A 23,375-nucleotide genomic window follows, 5' to 3' on the forward strand; every position below is an offset into this window, starting at 1 on the left:
ACGGCAGGCAGCGCTGGAGATTCATCCCGTGGGAAGAGCAGCCGAGTTGGGCCCTTTCCGTGGGGTAAATCTACGAGCCGCCACCCCTGAATCTCACCCTGCGTTCCGAATCGCATACTCTTTCCTTTTTTCTATTCTACATACTACATCTGACGATAAAAATAATATAGTTAGGATGCAGTAGGCATACTATTGGGACATACTTTTACTCTTTTATTTCATCATAACATTGCGCCTTGATCTTGCTTTTATATCTGGCGCATCCCCGTTTGTTTTCATATGGAGGCTTCGTCGATATGACGTCACTTCACGTGCGCACCGGATTGTGGGTCAGAATCGCCCAAATAGGATGCAGTTTTCAACACTAACAATCTTGGCCGGATGAAGTAGGACATCCGGGTACTTCTAACCATCCTAAATCTGGCCACAAGAATCGGGACATCCTAAATCTTTTTTCTACATACTATATAGTAGAAAGTATGCGTTTCGGAACGCAGGGTCACTTTGAGTGACTGGCTACCTCACGCTAATGCGCTAAGTAAGCGAGTAATCAAGTTTAGTTTATAGGTGTTCAGTAAATTAATTGCCCTGAAAGCCCACACATCCCAAAACTACACACACTATACACTTTTGTTTACCTTTATTTTACAAGGAAGTCCCATTGACATTAGGCTAAATAAAATATTGTCAACAAGAGGGACCTGGCCAAGGTAGCAGCTGAAGTTAGTTGTTTAGCCTGTTAATCTTAATGATATTTAGGGTTTAAAATACATGAATCTCTGGGGTGCTCCGGTGGCGTAGTGGGTAGGGTGCATACCATATTGCTCAGTCCTTGTCAAGGTGGTCACGGATTCGATTCCGACCCGTGGACCTTTACTGCATAGCATCCCCTTCTCTCTCCCCATTTCCACTCTGTCACTACCTCAAACTGTCAAATAAACATGATCTTTAATATGAAATATATTTAAGCCTTTTATGAACAGTTAAAAGCTAAAAAGGTGGAAAGGGGATGTCGTGGGGAGAGAGAGGGGGTATGTGACATGCAACACAGGTTGCCAGCTGGAATCGACCTGGGACATTGCAATCAAATGCCATGCGCTGTAACCACTCGGCTAGGAAGGCGCTCCAAAACGTCACTATTGTACCAAATTGTCCATTCCCATTGACCCATGATGTGTCGACAGCATGGCAAGCGGGTTGGCAGGATGGCATAGAGGAAGAACGGCCTACCAGTAACCACGAGGTTGCTGGTTCAATCCCCGGCATCGGACAGGCTGTTACTTATGGCGCTTTTCCACCGCACATGTAGCTCTACTCGACTCAACAACTCGGCTGGTAGCAGCACGGGTCGTTTTCCACTGCAAATAGTACCTCCTGAACGTGGGTGGGGTCGTCATACAAAGGGGCAGAATGCGACTCCGGAGCCAAGTAGCAAAGCAGAAATTACGAGCAGTTGTTGTACTATTAACTGAACCAACCGCCAAAAATAAGGATGGAAAATGTTTAAGGGAGAGTGGCCTAAGTTGTGCATTTTGGAAGTTGTGCCACCCCTTGTTTCTAGAAAACCGTGGAAGAAATTGGAAATGTGACCACATATTTAAGAAGAGCCATCCATTTGACTCATCCTGTAAAGAAGGGAGACACAAGGAATAAGATAAGCACATTTAAGCTAAAAAACTGTTTTGCCTTTCAAAGTAAAATTTCCATAATCAAGGTTTTTTGATTATTGTGTCTGAACAATTATAGACTAGTTTGAAAACATTTGACACATGTTTTAGTGCTTTGGTATGCTACATTTTGAGTCTATACAGTTAGCACGATGTCAGCCCTAAATTGCTGCATCATGCTTATTATCCAAATTTCTGGGATTGGGGTGATTTGTGCCAAAGGGCCCAGGTGAGTTATAAGTAAGTAAGTAAGTAAAATGTATTTATAAAAGCACATTTATGACAGTTTGCACTGTCCAAAGTGCTGTACGTAGTGCATTCAGTAGGTAAACAATGAAGGTAAAATAACAATAACCAAAATAAAAGACATAAAGCCCATACATCCACATAAACACAGATAGTAGTGCAGAGGTAAGATAGTTAATGGGGAGGAAACACCAGGGTGTACATATGGGTTTTGAGCCTTGATTTAAAGGCAGAAATGTAGGGGAATCACATTTGTCAGGTGGCAGTTGGTTCCACAAGCACGGAGCAGCTAGTGCAAAGTACATTTCTGAGAGTTGTGCCAGTGGCATGGCTGTATACGCTGGTCACCAAAAGAAAGTGATTGTCTACAGTAGCTCAGAAGAGAGTGACATCTCAATTCCACTTAACGACACCACTGATGAGAGTTCAGATGGCCAGAAAGATGATGATGGTGACTTTGTCATTGTGAGCTTTGCAGGTAAAACCATTAGATCTGCTAGGCCTTGTTTAAGAAAATTGTCCTTCAATCTTTGTCAACTATTTACTTTAAATACACCTTAAATAAGTGATTGTCTAATGGATTTGTCTTGCATTACAGTTTATGAGATCACTGGCACAATTCACCCCATGGTATTCTCTCCAACCGCACAACTTACACCAAACCGGGGGCAAGTTGTGCATCAAGACAACTTTTTTTCCGAAAGCTATATTTCTTCAACAGTTTATTCCAGATCCAAAGTTTTTATTGCCAGGGATGCACAACACCCTGAAATATATGTACATATTTGAGTTGGAGACTTTACTGTCAAGGCCTTACTTTAAAGTCACTTTGAGTGGAAAGTTGCACAACTTAGGCCACTCTCCCCTATCTGTTTGCTGAAAGAAGTAGAAGAATATTGCGACGAGCCATTTAAGGGGAGGATTGGTGTCCCTATGTGTGACTGCCACTCAATCAGCTGTAGGGATGCGTCACGTACACTATGCAAATAAACACGGGCATCATAAAGTTGACTGTTTTGTGCTTGTTTCAGGATACGTGTTTGCAAATGCAAGCCGTGTCTGAGCCTGAAGGTAATCGGTGCAGTCCGAGGCTTGTAATGTAATCGCTCGCTATCATTTCTGTCCCAGGTGGCTACTAGGCTATAGCTGCTAGCTGCCCTACATGTCTCCTCTTGTATCGTGTATAGTATGTTTAAAGTAATATCCCCAACAACCAACACAACTGAGTAAGCTTAGCGAATATATGGACATTTCATTAAGTTTTTTCAGATCGCGGCGGGACAAAATACACTTGAAAAGTCCCGGAGAGTTTAGGAGAATATAATAGAATGAAGCCGGGAGTCTCTGGCCAATCAGTGGTCGGCAGTCTGCCGACGTCACCTTTTAGCATCGGCTCAGCTCGCTTGGAACCTAGAGCGAGGCGATACCAAAATAACAGCTGTTACCAGGCATCAGGTACCATGATTTTGCTGTGGAAACGCCAAAAATGAGAGTTGAGTTGATACCACGCAGTGGAAAAGCGCCATTATAATAATAGTGGTGGCTGGTACCATCTCTCTACCAATGTCCTTGTCCTTGATCGAGGCACTTAACCCTGAACTTCGCCAGGGGCGCTGTACTATGGCAGACCCTGCGCTCTGACCCCCTCCGAAGTGTGGTAACTTGGTAGGGGATATTCAAAAAGACGAATTTCAATGTGCCACGTGTAAATCCAGTAATAGAGATAACTTAACTTAGAGTTAAACGTATAAAACCAAGTTAGAGGAGGATCTCATAGTACAACAGCCAGTAAGAAAATGGGAAGGTAATTGCAAACACCTTTACAATAGCAGGAAAAACACTCTTGTCCAACAGCCTTCACAGTTATATCCAAAACTATGCAAGGGAGGCTGTTTTTCTGGGAGTCACAATGACATTAAAAAAGGGAAAGACAAATCAATATCAATTTAATGTACAGACCAAAACATTAGATATTTCACTGTGGGTTCACATTTAACAACGAACGTAGCAGACAAGCTGAACACAAATTAAATATAATATTGTCAGAGGAATCTCAGAAATATTTCAATCCAAACTAATAAAAGTCCTCAAATCATTACTGGGCAAATGGGTAAGCAAGTGAATTACTAACAGGGAAGTAGAATCAAATGTTAGGTGACAGAGTAGGGTTATATTGATATAGTTCAGCTCATGGCAGGCAGGTGGCTAGCGCGTCGCTATTAGGAACAGTGGAAGACCATCCCGACACCATGGAGCTAATGTGGGCCTACATCTGCATAACGTTCAGACAAGAAACCAGTAGTACATCACACAGTATCTAACTGAAGACACTGCGAGAAAAGCGTGAACACTTATTCAACTTTGGCACAGCTGTCCTTTTTCTGACGACGAGGTACAATCATCTCTCTAACCACAGCCTGTCACACCTTTCATTTTGAATCAGACCTTGCGGCACACTCCCCATCAAGTATACAGCTGTAGAAATCGCCCCAAAGTAATACCTCTAGCCACAGGCGAGGACTCAAACAAAAGTGGTTTTGATACTGAAAACGGAAGTAGCATTGAGATATTAACCATGTTCAAATGCAGCACATAAAACCTAAATATGTATCATCTTTAGCTTTAATTTTGTCTGACAAGACAGTGTTTAAATATACTGCATAACTTTTTTGTTTAAATGTCAGTTACATTCAAGCCATTGTTGACACAAAGTTGAATAAGTCTTCTAGCTCCATAACATCTCTGTATTTCTCGGTATGGCAGCGTTGACAAACTGTGTTGATCCCAAGCCCAAACCACAGCGAATTCTACCAGCATCCAATGTGTTCATTGAAGCAGGGAAAGAGCAGGGGCTCTCCTCCTCGCATCCAACTTGCACTGGGAGACGGTGAGAAAAAATAACTGATTAAAAAAAAATATCACAACTAGGTGCCACAGGTGTACTGTGGACACACATGCACAATAGTTAGAAATACGTGTATGTATTTCTAACAACTACATTGTTTATTCATGAGGTTGTCACTAACACGTGGACCTCATAAGACCAGCGCTTTCAGAGCAAAAAGAAAATACAACAATGTCTGGCTACAAATGACCAACCAATGTACTCTTTTAGATTTTGAAAAACCTGTGTGTCTGCCAGGGAAGAGAGGAGACAGAGGAGGAGAGAGATGAACAGGGTTAGTGATAGTGACTGGCTGGCCCGTTACTCCAGATGTGACCATCCAGCTGTATCAATGCTGGACAGCAGAGCAGCTAGATTTCCTGCCTGTTCCCCTGCTCCCGGCCGCCTCAGCAACACTGTGTGAAATTACACAAGGCTCTCCCCTCCCCCCCACACCGCTGGCCAGCCAGAACTAAGGTCTGCACACACACTCAACAGGCAAGTAATTATTTATTTATTATAACATTAATTATTAATTCTTTATTTAACTTTACATTTATTTAATAAAAATAATTGTTATATTTTATCAAATGCAAAAAATATATAATACAAATAATAAAATGTTATCAACATTAAATCGGCCGACCTTCCCGATCATCCCCAATATCGGCATCGGCCATTGAAAAATCCAAATCGGTCAAACGCTAATCATACAAACACTAAACCAAAATGTTTTAAATAATGTTCAGCCAGATGACAGCAGTTAAATAGGCCCACCTGATTGACAGGCTAACCATTTCTTGTACAAATGGTTTAAGAGTAAATTACTCTAAATTGATTTCCCACAAGACATTGCGCAAAATAACTGACATCCTTGTCAAATAATCAAACATTGATTGAGGTTAAATGATTACTGTGAATGATAATTTGTGAATTATTCATGCCCAGAATTATTCTCTGCAGACCCTGTTGGATGACACCACACCAAACGCTGCTCAGCTCAGCAGGACACAATGCGACAGCTTCACACTGCTGGATGAGGTTCAACTTACAAATCCTTCTCTATTCTCCTCTAGCTCTGTTCTTAAAGGCCACCTGACACTCAGCCATCCATGCTCAGGAACAGGAAATAAAACTGAGGAGTGCACTTGTCTGCTGGGCTGACCTACTTCCTAACTGCCACTTAATTATTCAACAAGCTTTGAAATGTTCTTCTGTATGGCAGCATGCAACCCGAGTGCCTATTCGGCCCTCATGACGGCAGCCTTACAGAGCCTCCATTTATACATGAGGGGATTCAAGTGAGCATTTACAGTGTGCGAACTGTGCGTACCGCCAAACGCTTATAGCCATGCTGATGTTATTTATACAGACAACACAAAACATCCCACCTAGATTTGATACACACCGTTTTGAATTATGCACAGAGAGTGGTTGGGAAAATATCCAAACATTAGAAAACACAGGCTAGACGTCACACCAGCAGGTTGCTGTTATTGTTTCCCACAGGGGACTAAATTTGTTCCAAATTAGGAATGGACAGTTAGACGGTAATACGGTATCCCGGGGTATTTCCAAATAGAAATGGTATTCCTTTAATTACTGTCATTAATGCCAAGAGAGTGTGTCTGTGTCCAGCAGCAGCAGCACTGATGCCTGTTTGAAAATGCTATAACAGTGTTGACAGAACTGTAAATGATGAATTTGTAAAATAAAAGAACCTGTCAAAACAGGACAAAGCTATTTAGACAAAGGGCTCATACTCGCTATGCATCACGTGACAACACTCTTCTCAGAATGGATCATTAAAAGAGAAAAGATGGCGATCACAAATGAGTAGGTCCTTCAAAAAACTTCCACTGCTGCTTTATTGTATGGCATCTTAAAAGTATGAGATGTGTTCAAGCGCTGTTCAGTAAAACATGTGTAATTAGCAAAGGCAACTTCATCATGATTATTTCAATGTAATCTTGTTAAATGTAGTGTTAGGTGAGATACTAAAACAAATAGTCTACATTTGATGTAGAAATAGGTATTACCCGACAGTAAAGCCATACCATTTAGGGAAGGTTTAATGGTATCAAATATTGGATACCGCCTAACCCTATTCCAATCTGCACTGTCATGGATTCAGCACACATGTCAAGACAGGAGTTCAATCTTACCACATGAGCACACCATAACCTGTAATTACAGTGCATTTAGGCCTTCCTACCTTTCACTGTTGCCTTTCAAATTGTATTTCCACCCTAAGATCATCAACCCTGAGGTGGTTGCCCTCAGCTGCCCTTACCAGGCAGCACGCCTTCCAGAACGAGAAAACCAAACCATGCTGTAAATAACACACATTCCTGGTGGAGGAGTAAGGCTAATCAGGGAAACAAATGTAATGCTACCCACAGAGGTAGCCTACACACAAACACAAGTTATGTCCTGTCGGCTGTGTTGTGTAACAGAGTCAAGTGAATAACTTAATCACAGAGCCATTTCTAATCTTTGCTAATCCGCTGTCTGCCCGTCTTTTACCATGTTTAAATATGGCTGCGCTGGTTTGAATAGCAGCTCCATTTCACAGCCAGATAAATCCAAATAGAAAGCCTTATGAATAATTGATTCTCTTTATTTCGAACATGCATGCAATAAAAAAAATCAAGTTTAAATAGTAATAGATGAATAAATAAATTAAAACAGCAAAAAAAATAAACATACACTTTCTACATGCTCGAAAGGGGGTAAGAGGAAGTAAAAAAAAATGATCTATTCCTACCCCTTAACAATAATAGATGAATAAAAACAACAACATGCAATCAAAGGGATATTATATGAAGCTTTTAAATAATGTTCTTTTGGTCTTCCAAGTGAACACAATAAGAACTGCAAGTATGGCTATTTTGGTGTTCTATTTATCTAGTTTGGCTTATTACATTGACCAATTATCCTTGTTCTATCAATGAAAACCAAGGAAAAAGTAGCAGAAGAAGCAGTTTAATTGACAATGATTGATTTAGTTCTCATGTCTTAAAAGATGCTAGTAAAGATGATGTCAAAACCCTGACTAACTATTCTCGTTTTGGTTGAGCAGCAAAGGCTGAATAAAAACAAAACACAGCCGAGTACGGGTAGCAGTTTCACACAGTTATTGCCAGGTCATTTGGAACAGCAACGGGTATCAGTGCAGTCTCTCTATCACAACATTACAACGCAACTGCAGCTTGACAACATGGTCAGCAAGCAAGTCATCCACACAGAAGACAGAGGGAATACTGGTAGTCTAAACATTGAGTAAACTGCAAGGCCATTTCATGTAAGAAAATAAATAAGATTTAAGAGTTTTATGATGTAATATCATGTAACAGGCTCAGAAAAGAGGCACCGAACTCTTTTCGGCTCCGTGAGAGTGGTTAGTGACACAGCATCAACTAATGCCAGTCAGTGCTACACACACCTGATTGCAATGAGTTGATGCAGCAGTTTCACCTAACTACTGTCACAGAGCCGAAAGATTCCGTGTCCTCACAGAAAGCGAATGAACGAGAGACGGCAGTTAGTATATGGATCACGATGAGGTAATGTTTTTATGTTGTTGTAAACAATGACTATTTCAGATGAATAATGGTCATCTGATGATGGTGAAGCAAAGTAAACTTTGTGTTAGTGCCAACCGCTCATTCATTTAGGAGTAAACACTGCAGTCTAGTTTCGCTCTCGTGAAATAGTTTACACGTTGCTTGGCAACGTCCTCCTCCCGCCCGTCTACCACTCTCCCTTTTAGCTTTTTTCATTGCATTTTCTTTTTTTTCTTTGATGGTTCAGCCCCGTTATCAGTCATTATGACGACAAATAACTGTCTCAAACAAGGCTCCAGCTCCCCTTCCCTCACCTGGAGGGATAGGCTTCTCAAATCGCGTTGCTGCGCCACACTGAAATCTGCGACCAATACGGATATGTGACCATAGAGTCTGCACGCGCGAACCGAAAATCGGACTGGGTGTGCGACCAGACCAGAAGCAGTAATAAAAAATATATAAAAACGTCTTTCTTTGCAGACGAAAGCTGCTTTAAATTCACATTAGAAAACATGCTCATGGGAAAGCATCTATCGGTCGGCATCTTTTATACTCGATCCATGGTTGCCAGTCACCGAATTGCCCTATTTTGAAAGGACACGATGCGGCTTCCTGGGCTTAGCGCCGCCCAAGACGATTGTGATTGGTTTAATGAAATGAAAACAGGCCATCACAGTTCCCTCCCCTCCCCCCGAAACAATATAGCGTGCTTCCAGACCATCCTACGAGCTGTTCGGTCTGGTGGTGCGAGACTAATACAATCTCAACTGGTTTTATCCAAGTATTAATCTTATCAATTGTGAAGAAATTTTTTTTAAGAACTGTAAAGCAATTTTCCAACTTGCAGAGGTATGAAATCACAGTTAGCCTGTGAAGCATTGACCAGCTTTCAGTCAACATGTTGATTGTATCGGGTTTGTTTGAAGATTGAGGTGTGGGCTCTTGTTATTTCTTGCATTGTGCACTGTGGGGAGAATACAGGTGCATCAGGAAACTTTCCCTGTAATTAAGTAACCATGGTTTTGAATTGGATTTTATGCAGGAAATCATGACAATTTGGTAAAAATGAGATGTGTGACTCAGATTAGATTTAGTCTGATTTGTTAAATTGAATTGCAAGGAGCTTCACAAATTCCTGGAGGGACAGAAGATATTGTGGCTCTTTTGAGCTGCACTGAGTGACAGGCGCAGAATCAGTCTGACCCCCAGACCCCATTAACCCCTATACACCAGCAGCCTCAACATACCCTCCCCCTCCCTTTGACTACAGCACGCTTACAAGTGCAACCTAATATCAAAGTGGGTTGGCCATCCAGCATCTGCACGGGCCAATATGAGAAGACACTTTCCCCAAACATGTCACCACCAAGTTTTGCACATTTGGCTCCCCAGAAAGTGATCCAACCGCCCAAACTTCAGAACCAGAGAGGCCACGGGAACTGAGGTTGCACTGTGTCCAGTTCAATGACACTTTGATGGCTGAGGCACTGCAATAGGCCAGCTGTGCCTGATGATCATAATATTGTACCATACCGAGTCCAGGATAACTTTCTCCACACACGAAACGTACCAGGTGCAAGCCACTAGTGAGCAAGACAATCTAGACAGCTGCTGTTACTCATTCAGTGAGAGGAAAACTGGGCGGGAGGAGTGAAAATGCCTGGGATTAACAGTGACTGCCTCATATTTCCCTCTTGTACATGTTAACTTTAGGGTTCATAAAGCGCACCGCAACGAACATACCAAAGCTGTGTCATTTCTTTATAATCTTTTCATGTACTGTCATATCAATTTCAGTTAAATATGCAGTGTGTAACGCTCATTGAAGGAAAAATAACATCGGAATACAACCATGACTGGATTTGCCTAGTTTAAAAGAAACTCGCGTATGAAATCTCTGCTGCAATTAATTACTGTCCGTGGAAATTATAAGACCAAGGAAGATGTTGTCAAATAATGTGTCAAATCTGACCTACTAATCAACTCCAAAATTATTTTTGAGATTTGGCAAAAGGCTTTATCAGATACGAAGAAAAAAAAAGACCATGGCACACCAAGCCAACGGGATGAGTTTGGCTGTATGTTGCCACATTTCAATGGCTCCAGTCAGCCATCATCATTTGTTGTTCAGTCGAGGTGTGAATCTTCACTTGCCTCACGATTACGATTCTCCAGTCAATGATTCGTTTGCAAAATGATTCTCCATGCATCTACAATGTGTTGCATCCACACATTTTTCTATATGACTGCACAGTGCCCATGACTACTTTTACATTTAAGACTCTTTAAGAATAAAAAATGACAATGACAAAACTTATGCTGTTTATGCAAAACAGGATGCAAAATATCAAAATACATGTGCGTTGTTTGTAATGTTCCTGGCAGAGCACTGGCACAGAGCTTACCAACTTGAACGTTTTTAGGGCCCTATGAAATCCGTTTTATTTTTTTCCAAATTCCGTTTTATTTTTTCACAAATTCCGTTTTTTCCGTTTTAATCTCATGATTTCCGTTTTTTTTTTACAATTAACACTCATTTCGTCATCAGAACGAGTGTCTAATTATTGCGAACAAATAATATTCTAACAATTTAATCAGATATAAGGCTAAATTTAAAATACATCACAACATTGCACTGTTTTTAGTGCTTAAAAAAACTAAAAAACAGATTTGTTGGGTAGCTAGGCTATATAAGAAAATAAAGCCATTAATTGTGTGCTTCAAGTGAAGCATTAAATATTTTTTTTTACATAAATAATAAAGTCCTTGTAAACTTTTCAAGAAGCTGGACTAGATGAATATTGGACAGGCTTTTACCTGTGGGACAGCCCTTCACCCAACAGCGGGCTGCAACACTAACCTACAGTCTATTGTGCGACAGAGAGCTAGTTATCATTAGCATCAGCGTTAGCCGACATCACGGCAACAGCTGAATAATGTAACACTACAGGTAGGTTACACTACATGAAAACAACGGGCTGTAGACGCTAGTTATAATTGCGTGTAGGAAACATTGTTGAGACTGGAATTTCGTACCGAAGCGGCCGTTCCATAATACAACACTCCCTTTAGCAATGGCTGAATATAAGACCTCCCTGTGCTGTGTATCTGCGGGAGCGAGTGGTATTAATAACTTATAACAGTAAACGTTTAACATGATTACGTGCCTTTTAGATGCTTTAATCATATGCCGAATGTATTAAAGACCATATCATTAACAATAGGTTAAGTTATGTACATGCCAGAGTTACGTATATGGATAAATTAATAGTAAACATTGAATAGACAGATTTGTGAAAGGGGTTTGGCGCCGTGTGTTACATTACCGTTACTGCAGCCAGGCTCTACTTTTCACGGCAGTAGTTTGGTCTTTAGATGTCGCCAAACCATAATTCCTCCCTAGTTCTGCTTTAATTTCAACCGTGTTGTTTCCCTTTGCCTTGGAAATTGAATTTCACCAAAATAATGGCGAATTCCGTGACATTCCGTGTTAACATGCAGATTCCGTTTTTATTGCCCGATTCCGTGATTCCGTCCGCGTTTTCGTTATCGCGGAAATCATAGGGCCCTACGTTTTGAGTTAGCCCCGGATATATTTAGGGAGTAATTTCCACTGGGAGAGGGAACCCGTCTCCCCTCGTCTCACTTTCCACATTCTCATTTGTGTGTGTATTGTTTTGTGTTTGCGGAACATAATCGATTATCCGTGTCTCTGCATCGATGGAGAATCTTTCCACGGCGGCATCGGGATGCATCTCATAATAGAGAAATTACCACACCTCTATTGTTCAGCCATTTTAGCATGTTGAATGTGTGTAAAATCAATGATCAGCATGAAAGTATGGTAAGGAAGCCATCTTTCTCTAGAACCTCTCTCTTCAAAGAGCATTTAGTTTATGGGTTTTGCTGTCAGCACAATACAATATGAAGGGGCACTTACAACCATGCAAATTTAATAAGGGATTAAAGAATTGCAGAGGTAAACTCAACTACCCCTAGCTAGTTATCTGCACAGGTTAACAGCCATCGTCAATCAATTCAAATGAGTATCATGTAACAGATTTACCTAACAAAAAAACTTGTGAAATGGTTGTACAAAACACCCCCAAGCTTTCTATAATTTCACAAAGCTATTTCCAAATGTTATACAGAAAGCCTGTATCTGTCAGTGCCATTCCATTTATAAGTTACAAGGTGTTATGTTAGTAAAACAGCAGTTTGTATGCAAGTGACAGCAGGGTTCGACATAACGTATAGCCCGATGGCCCGGGGCCAGTAAAATCATATGCAGGGCAAGTTGATTGGCCAGTGACTGGCCCGGGCGGGCCAGTGACTGGCCAATCACAGTTCAGTAGGCTATCTTTTTGTAGACTATATCATGGTTCATTGAAATGCGCGTTGAGAGTCGGAATGAAAGCAGTGTTTATTTAAGACTCAATATAATAAACCTAATATAAATTATATTCTTTAACGAAAGGCCAGTGGACAAACGATGCGTGGGAGTTTTGACAGGCGGAGCAACAAGCGGGTGCGCTCTGAGCTACAAGTTATGTTGAACCCTGAGTATGTGTGATTGGGTCTCAACCAACCATACAAGCAAAAGGACTGTCAAAATCCCGTACAAAAAACCCTGCCCCAGAGCTGCCTACCGTCCGCCTGCGAGTCGACAAATCAATCGACTTGCTTTGCCCCCTTTCTTTCTTCCCACAGCAGAGGTTGAGGTGCAGAACATTATAGCTGCACTTTTCCTTTATCTGCCGCCGTAATGTTACAGTATTTGCATCCAAGCCCCAATGGTAATACAAATGAGAGGCTTTATTTAAACGCTGTGAATGCGTCTCCGGTGATTGTGTCGGTTGTAGACAGAAACGAACGGAGGGACTCCGCTCACTGTACAGTTCCTATAGTCGCGCAGTTTGGCACTGTGTTTTCAGGCTCGAGACATTCAATCAGATCGCCGAAGTCTTTCCCATTGAAATCGCTAACGGGGAGAATATCCCCGGTTATTATTTTAGCCACAAACCACAGTTCATCTGCGCGACGGCTCACTCGCTGGCGAGATCACACGGTGAAACGCTGCTGTGATCGGACGAAGGCATTGTGTGTTTCTAAGGTGATTTAACGTCATAGTCTTAGACGAGCGTTTAACTTATGCTGCATATTTTGCACTGCATTGTTTTTTATCAATAGTTTGAAAAAATGGTCCCACACCGGACTCTTATGTGAAGCTGACACTTCATGGAGAAGTGACACTCCTGCAGCGCGCTCACGACCAGACGTGAACTCCCATATACGGTGAAATCTCCCATTAAAAAAAACGGCATAACCCACTGATTTTCGGATTTTTATTCTATTTTTAAAGTCAACTTGAGCGCAAGTGGAAAACATCCCTAATGCGAAATGAGAAAGTAATAAAAACAGCCTACCACACCACAAAGAATGATCAGACCTTCATCTCTTACTTTTTTTTATGTTTGAACGTGACTTCTGCAGGTGAACTATTCATTAAACTGCCCAAATTCAAGAATAAAAACAACCATCAAACTACTGGACTTTAAAATACTGGCCCACTCTTTCAACATACTTTCAGTTGTAGGCTTCAAATTCAATATGTTTGCCTGGATTTATGTTATGTGTATGAGCAATATCAACATTTCATATAATTAACTAAAAGAAAGATAACCAAATCTAAAGGGAATATCTATACTGTTACAGTATAGATATTTCTGGTTATATTTCTAATACAGGTATTATAATAATTGACACAAAATTATGAAGAAAAAAAAGTGTGTGCAGGGCCAGTGAAAATATACAAGGGGCCAGTAAAACTCGGATCCACTGGCCCGGCGGGCCAGTAGGAAAAAAAAGTTATGTTGAACCCTGGACAGAGAAAAGAACCAATGAAATAAATGTATTAATTAAATAAAAGTTTCACAAATTCTACATTCTTACTCCTTGATGAATAATAATCAATAACAAACTTTACGTAACATGAACACAGTACAATGTTTTTTAAGGAGCCAACTGGCCAACTTTTCCCATATTTACACTTGCTCCTTTAAGCAAATACACTGAAAGTCCTATTATTGACATTTCAGATTGATTATTTGTATGATATATGGTTAAAATGACAGATAGCTGCAGCCCTACTGAAAATATGAGATTCATGCTTTTGAAGAATATACTTTTCGAATTCTAATGAAAATCGTTTGTGCTTTATAATGATGCTTTCTTCTTTTTCCTCCCGCAAGAATTCACCGCAAAGACTCATCTTTCATAGACAATAAAATAAGCAAAAACCTCTCCCCTCTTGAGTTTTATAACTGTTGTTTTTCATAATACGGGAAGAAACTGAACTAGCAGTGAAACACTGTCCCTAAGGCACCACACTGAGCATGGGATTATCTTTGCCCCCATTAGCCTCTTGGAAAAGGGAGAGATATCTCCTCACTTTGGTTTAACTCTTTACAATCCAACCAGCTATATTACTGATTTAGTGTACCAACACCTTCATTCCCTTCTTGCTTCGTTGTGTGTTTGTTTTCCGTTACCAGGAATCCAACTATTTTCGTTTATTTTTTCATAAATCACACCCATAATATATATGCCAATTATTCATACAGTAATGATAATTGTGCATTGTATTCTTGCTAACTCCTCCTTGCAATATTTACAACTCATCAGCTGACAAGAACTAATAGGTCCTTAATTGTGCATTTACCACTCCACATCAATAAAGCTATGACTAAGGGTTCAGGCATTGGAACCGTTTCACAACAAGACGCCTTAAGCCCAGTTCAGAGCAAAGATTCGCGACAGAACTGCTTGCACTTGGCGATTCAACATTCAACGGTTCAATATTTGGCGACTGCTTGCAACGGCTTGCAACAGCATCAGCCGCAATGCAACGAGCAGTTCAAACTGCTGCGTCTTCTCCCCCACAACAGTCTAAAACCGTCTCGTTGCAAGTCATTGCGAGGCGAATGTTTGGTCTGAACTGGGCTTAATGATAGTTGGCTTTAGTTGTGCAATTACAGAAAGCATTATGGCTGCATTATTTCTCAGTGTTTTTCTAGAAGAGGTGGGCCATATATAGGGGCTATATAGTATGTATTGAGTGTCTGGCTAATGTGTGTAGGTCATTAACTACTAAGTGGATCACGAGATGGGATGCCTCGAGATCATGGCTTACCACCTCGGCGTAATCATTTCCTGGGGGAAACCCTGTTACATAATCAAAAAGGACAGGTGACCAAAGGCAAGAAAAAACAACCTATCACTCAGCACTATTGGTATTTCCCTATGCAGACAGTTTCAGTTCAGGTTTGTCCATGAACCTTCACAGTTTTATGTTTATGTTTTTCGTGTTTGGCACACACCCAGATGTGAACAAAGCATAGCTAGCATTACGTTTATTGACAATATCTTCAACTCAAAAATGTTTTTCACAAAGAAAACACACCAACATTGGCAGCATTCAACCTGCACACCACTTAAACATTAACTATTCATACATTCCTGAATGATCAGTGTGAGTCATTGCCCGCTGCCTTTGATTTACATTTAAAAGAGGTGTTATAGGTTATACTAGTACCCATCATAGTGCGGAATTGCTATTGCAATTATGTTTAAAGTAGTTTCGAGTGTTTTCATAATTATCAAACACTTTAAAGGTGCAGTGTGTAATATGACATCATCATGTAAGTTCTAGAAAGTTCTAGAATGCAACACTCCCTGGGTAACCCCAACCCTTTCGAATAATAACAGGAGCTGCAGTGGCCTTCAAGGACAAGAACAATTCTAAATTTTAAACAATGCACCTGATGACATTCCAACTATGACACTTTCAAGATGGCGGCACTAGGCATTGGTCCAAAATATACAGAAATATGGACATATATGAGACCCTTTCTAAGGGAAAAAATTATAATTCAAAACATTTTTTTCAGCTATTATGCACTAAATTAAATGTACTTATGGATTTTATAATTACTTTCTACAAAATCTGCTAGGAAATAAAACCCAAAATTCTACACACTGCAGGTTTAAGCCACATTCGGCTGTGTCACAATTTAAATCCAGTCACCTTCATTTCCAGAGGAAGGGATGACAGAGTAAAGAAATGTTCTCAAACTAGTAGTGTGTCTGACTGCTTATCATGGAAGTGGTCGTAAAGATAAGGCAGCTGACAAAAACCGACATCCGCTTATTTTCACAACAATGTCATGACTGTGTTTCTGTTATTGATAACTTCTTCAAGGGGAAATGTTATGTCCCTTGTTTAGTTGTTATATTAAGATGTCAACAACACTGTGTGTAGTAGTATTAGCCTAAGGAAGATGTGCCTAGCAATTTGACATTAACTAGCGTATGTTCTGATGGAAAATGAGACAGCCTCAATAATACAACACAAGCGTACAGGTGGATGACTATCTCTTGCTAAAAGTGGTAAGTTTTATAACAAACTACCGGTAACTAAAAACGAAGTTCCTATCTTAAAATAAAGTATTTTAAAAATCACTTCCCAAATCAAAAGCAATAACACTGTTGCAATAGCAATTTATCAATGTAAGACAACCAACCATTAACGCTAACTCACTTAAAGTAGCCTACTTTTGACATGACATCAAACTGTCAGCAAAACATAACAGATTATCAACTATCTGACAACATAGCAATGGGTGACCAGCTAATGTTAGATTTGCTATGGCCAGAACGCACTACGTCAACTTCATGTTAAACCATTGTTTACAAACGAAAACAGGGCGCTGCTTTGATTAGCCAAGTTAGCAAGCTATCGAAGCCATCCATCACAATAAACGTTACTGAATCATAGAGCCAAATTGTCATTTTATAGTGTAACAGGACATTGGCAGAGTTGTTAGGGAAATTAATTGTTCACACCGATAGAACCAGTGTGGGATTAATCCAGTCCAATAAAATTGGCGTTAGCTGCACCGCAGTTCTGACAGCTAGCTCAAGAAGCTAACGGTGTTAGCTGTCAGCTAGCATTGCCTAGCCATTTAGCACGTGTTCTTTTTATAACATAATATACCAATTGATGATATCTATCAAACTATGAGTATTGTGATAATGTGTGCGACCAGCTTGTTGACCTGTTATCTAACATAACATTTCCCAAAAGTTCGACGAATCGTGTTTATATAACGTAACGTATAGCCTCGAAAAGGTCAATAATGCTAGCCTATATACGTTTCCCTTCCAAAGAATAGCCGGACCCCGTCGCCCAACAACAGAGAACACAGACCCCCCTCTCCTCTCCCGAACCAACGGACAGCCAAGCAATGGAAGCTAACTAACCTTAGCGGCGGGGCAACACAAATCATTCGGCGTTGTTATCGCTCAGTAGTTAATGTCCAAATTCCAGTGAATCGGTCCAATGTCGCCGAAAGAGATTTTCGCTTCGATTGAGTGTATCGCTCCTTAAATTAATCCAAAAGAAACAGTGGTTTTCGTTTTAATTTGCTCCGCTGTTGATTTTCAGCTATGTCGTGCCTGTTCCTACACAACACAGTGTAGCCTACTACTGGCTCTATACTCCCTAAGCCGCTGCTGCTGATGAGACCATAGCGGGGCTGAACCGCCTCTCTCTCTCAATAGGTCCGCATGCTCTCTCGCCCCTCCTCTTTACTCATGGACTGCACTTTTCCCATGCCATGACCACAACAAATAGCCTATGTGATTACGTGATAAAGACAGTGATAATCATAAGGCACCAGAACAAAAGAAAACATGTAGGCTAGCCTAGTATTTTCCACCGTTTCTGTGTTTCTCAGGCTCTGCACTTTAGGCTAGGCTACTTTCTTTAATTTCATTTCATTTATTTCATTTCATTTATTTATTACTACAATGCCTAACTGAATAGGCTTAGCCTACATGTCTGATTTGCACAACACATTTACTAGGCCTATATGTAGGTCTACATCTAAATATAATATTGCCTATACATGTTGGTTCATGGCTAGATTTTTGTAAGTGTGTGGCTACTAGCCTATATGATCTGATCACAAAGCTTAGGCTACACTGCACCCATTGTAGGATATTGCTTTACAAAAACGATAGCCTATACATCTAGGCAATCATATCTATCCATATATCTACTGTAGGCCTATCTATCTATCTATCTATCTATCTATCTATCTATCTATCTATCTATCTATCTATCTATCTATCTATCTATCTATCTATCTATCTATCTATCTATCTATCTATCTATCTATCTATCTATCTATCTATCTATCTATCTATCTATCTATCTATCTATCTGTCTGTTTACATTCTTGCTGCTCGGATGTATTATTGGCACACATTGTCATATTATGAACAACTGCTATTGTCCCTCTGTTACTATTGGAGGACAAAACCCTCTGTATTCTCTCTCCACACCCTGCTCCGGTCTGAACTCAGGGGTGCCAAAAGGGGTCAGTTCATGCGTTGACACTCCAGGAAGTCTACATCTGTGCTGCTTGATGCCCGTGGAGAAGTACAAGCTGTGAATACAGTGACTCAACATTGAAGGATAGTATTTGGGAGATCACAACATACCACGCTGTGTACATAGTTGATGACTCCGCTGAAGCCAGTGCCCTCTAAATGGGCTGAAACCTCTCCGTCTGCTGCACAGCTACACTGAACCACCACCCATACAGCAACTCTTTCAGTCACAGAAAGGGTTTTGAACAAGAGTATTGAAGTCAGTCAGTGGGGTTCATAAAAGCGGCTATGTGATCCTGTTTTGGTAGTTTGAGTTAATTAGCTTGACTTCATTCCAGGTTGTATCACTTAGATTTTATATTATGTCATTCGTCTTGGACAAGGCATGGGAGACTTTGCCTCGTAAGTCGTAACTAGCTGGCACACTTCAGGCAGGCTATATCCTGACCTACATTTTTTTAGCAGCAGCTTTCCCTATGATGTCACATGGGATTGTTTTCCTTCCTCATGTTTTTCTTTCTGCTCTGTGGTTTGGAAGACCCCCTCTAACCATCAGTATAACCACCATCTCTTCATCCAGCCATCACAGAGCAGGAAGGAGAACTGTTTACTTCAGCTGCATGAGCTTTCTGGACCCTGGGCGCATGTCGGAATAATCTATCCCCTATCTCTCTGCTATGCTATGCCCTATTTGTCGGCTCACTGATAAAGCACAAATGTTTCTCACTTGGCAGTTCTGATGTCAACAGCTGTGTTTCATCTGCAGCCAGATCCCCTGTAGAGCCCAATGGAACTTCAGACAAAGCCCCAAATGGCCAGATGAAACCTTCTAGAGAGAGACCCTCAAATTTCACAACCAGCAAATTCTCAATATTAAGGGGACACTTTTCATGGTTGCGACAAAATATATTTGACGCCCACTTGAGGCAGAAACACCTGAAGTATAGCTCTTCTCCGAGTTATTAAAAAAGAAGTGGAGAGGATGGTTTCAATGGATCCAGAGAGCCCACATGAAAGGCACCGCTGAGACTTAGTGCTCCAGCGAAGCAGACTTTGGAGGATTCAAAGGCTTGTCAGTTGATAGAGGCACTGCAGGCAGTCATTACGGCTCTGAAATAAAAGATGAACAACAGAAAATCCTTCAGAGCAGAGAGGAGGCTGGAGGGAAAAATCCTCATCAAAACAAGGCTCTCAAAAGACCAAGCCGCGATCCAGAGTCTGCCAGATTAATGGAGCGCTCCTTTGTGACTGATCGGCTTTGATTACACATTCAAGTAGTCTTTTTGCTGGTGCCATCTTCCAAAAAAAAAACTGTTGCTGATTAGAAACACATTATTAACATTCCGCTTTACTACTTGGGGCGTGTTCAGCTTGGCTTAAACTCATTTGGTTCAAGCACAATTACATCAGAAACACCAAATCATAAACAGATACAATCCGTTTAATTGAAATCATGTGTTCAATTTGTAATGTGATTCTTGGATAAAGGGGAATAGATACCATGTGGCACGTGATGCTATTTATAACACATGTAATAATTACATGCCAGGTTCTTCCTGTTGGCTATGATGTACATTTTTCGGCGCAGACATCATTCATTCTGCCAGCGCTCCTGCGTGGCATTTATTATTGCCACGAATGGGCTCCAGTCAAACAGCCTAGGGGAAAGATCTTTCTCTGTAGATATCAGAGGCAGCGACAGAAAGCGAGCGAGAGAGAGAGAGAGAGAGAGAGAGAGAGAGAGAGAGAGAAAAGCCTGTTATTTTTATCTGCTTAATCATGACACTGTTTTCTTCGTGTCATTCACAAATCAGGTTCCGAATACCAGAGTGAGAGCTGAAATGTATTCACAGCCACAAGGCTTCACATCCTCCTCGTCCTCGCCGCAACAAAGACAGCACTGAGAGAAAAAATGGCAGCATCTCACTGAAGAGCCTAACGACTGCCTGCATTGTTGGAATTCCGGCTTAACTTCCTGAGTCTGTCCACACCTGGCCAAGCGCCAGCACATGCTTTTCTCAAATTTTTCCCCCCTTTGCTTTCCCTTTATTAAGATCATATGTACACCAAATTTCACTGCTGAGACATAATAGTCTTTACAACCTTGTGTTTTTGTCACATTATAATATAAACCCATGCATTTTTTATTATCAATCTGAAAGTGTGTGAGTTTAAGCCTTAGTTGGGCAGAAATCCTTTGAATGTTTTTTGATTTATCTTTCAGACCAATTAAATGCCACAGTAATGTAGACACCAGCCACAGCGGTTTGTTTAATGATTTGTATTTGACAAGTGAATCTTAATGGCGCCAAACTAATTCATTGCCATATCAAACACTACTATACTCAATAACAATTCTGTATCATAATAAGAGGCATGCCATCATGTCACCTGTTCTCTCTATTCGTGTTGCAAATTGTTCCTTGAGTTCCTTGGTGGTCACAGGCTGCCGTGGGCGTGACAGACATATTCACACTTGTCCCGTGTCCAAGCGAACCCCTGTAATGAAACTGGCAGTGGCACAGCATCGCTGGCTGGTGCTTAGCTCAGTCAACCATCTGTTAGATCGCATGGATTCATGCAGAGAAAAACTAGATTGGACCTTGTATGGACATGTTCAAGCATGACTGTCATGACATCAATGTTTGCCATGAAATGAACCAAAAGCCCCATATTGTCTCTTTCTAACAGAAAAAGCATGAGGGGGCAGAAGAATTCACTGCCTTTCATGTTTATGTTTTAAAACTTTACATAAATTAGGTACAGAGACATGACATGGCATGTATTGTGCGTGTACGATATATCAATATTCGCATATGGATCGAATTCTGGCATTGGTCATGCTTTTTTAGAAACATGAAATAGCTTTCATGGGGCTCTCTGAGCGTACGACAACATCTACAGACAACACTAGCTGTGATAACACCGAAGCCTCTTACAGATTAAATCAGGTCAAGGAATTGTGGACTTTCTAAAGTATAGTTCCGAGTTGGGTGATAAACCTCGGAGGTTGAGAAGCAATCGGTGATGAAAAAGCTCAAAATAATCAAAGTGGTAGCCTATTCTGCTGTCATGGACATGGAAGTGATAGCTTTTTCAATCATAAAAGAGAAACCCAATGACCGACACCATCTCTGACAGAGGGGTTGACACTAAAAGGAATAGTTCAAAATGTTTTGCCCCACTCTCCGGCTCAAGAAAAGGCTACAGAAACCGTTCCTGTAACTGTGCATGCATTTTTGATATATGAGCAAAGGTCTCTCATCCAGGTTAGCTTAGCCCAAACACTGGTAGTCAAGGGGAACAGGTCAAAAGAAAAAACTTTACAACATCACTGAACGCTTTCGGTGCTTCTTGAGACTTGTTTATCTACAACATTATGTTGCGCTCTATATTTTTGCACTTTATGTCATTTAAGAATCACATACATACTGGAAAGAAACCAGGACGTGCCTGTGACAGTAACTGATGTATTTGGTTCTAAAATTCTGTCACCTTTTCTAGAGCCAGAGAGTAAGGCAGAAAAAGCTAAAAATAATTTTTTTTTGAACTATTCCTTTAATCACATGCATGGGCAAGGTAAGAGTTCAGTAAGTCCTTTCCAGTGAGGACACATAAGGAATTCCTTTCACTTCCCTCAAGGACAAAGCCTGTGTCTTGGCTGCAGTTTTCTCGCTAAGTGGCTGAGCCATAAGCCCAGAGGTGAACTGCTGCGGCTCAGCCAACTCAAATATGTCTCTGCAGCAGGAAGTGCTGAGCTGGATGGACTTGCACCACTGCATCTAATGTTAAAAGCCCAGCCAGTGCTGAGTCCTTCATTGCTTCAGCATTATCTATACAGCCGTCACTTCCACATATAGGCAGGAATTTGTTCCCCGGGAAGGTTTTCCAGGAAAAAGGGAAAAGAGAGGAGGACAAGGGGTGTATATGGGTTGCCATAGCACTCTATAAGGAAGGAAGAAGAAGAAGAATAGCTGCATTTTCAGTGGGAGGACAGAGAGGGGAGGGGTTCAGAAGAGTGCAGAACCCCCATAAATAAAGCTAATGAAATGGCAGTTGAGTCTGGAGAGAGGTGGAATGGCTGGTTGGGTCTTACCCACTGTCTGATTTATCCTCCAGTGTCCCTGCGAGCACAGCGGGGAGATCCATTACCTCACCTCATCAATAACATCACAGCGACAGGGAAAAAGGCCTGATTTTTCCACGCCCGACACTCACCCCAGGGAGCAGCTCAGAGGGCTCACTCAGTGGGGGGAGAGGAAGCTGGCGTAATGTAGTCACACACATCCAGAGCAAAAGTGTCTGGGGTGGGGGGATGGGTTGGGGAGCTGTGTAGTGGGTGGCTCAATGTACAGCCCAGGACACACTTAGCAGCACATTGCAGCAACAAGTGAGCACATGCCATGGAAATCGATTTAATTGCATTCACCGTTTCCCATATATGGACACAATGTCTTTAGTCCGTGGGCGGATGGTGAAAAGATAAGCGTGCATACTGTGAGTCAGATGACGTAAGGGAGCTATATCGCAAGAGAGAATGTCAAAGCAGAGACCAGG

The 23,375-nt window shown here is 41.2% G+C and overlaps 1 protein-coding gene across 7 annotated transcripts in view; it reads right to left on the minus strand.

Moving 5' to 3' along the window:
- ncor2 (nuclear receptor corepressor 2) overlaps positions 1 to 17,888 on the minus strand; it is a 93,440-nt gene extending 75,552 nt beyond the window's left edge. For all 7 annotated transcript variants that reach the window (XM_080043209.1, XM_080043213.1, XM_080043210.1 and 4 more), the window contains exon 1: positions 17,685 to 17,888. The gene's annotated coding sequence lies outside the window, so the exon portion shown is untranslated. The remainder of the gene's footprint in view (positions 1 to 17,684) is intronic.
- Positions 17,889 to 23,375: the final 5,487 nt, after the last annotated feature.

Source organism: Ammodytes marinus (assembly GCF_949987685.1).
Source record: "Ammodytes marinus genome assembly, chromosome: 2".
Lineage (NCBI taxonomy): Eukaryota > Metazoa > Chordata > Actinopteri > Uranoscopiformes > Ammodytidae > Ammodytes > Ammodytes marinus.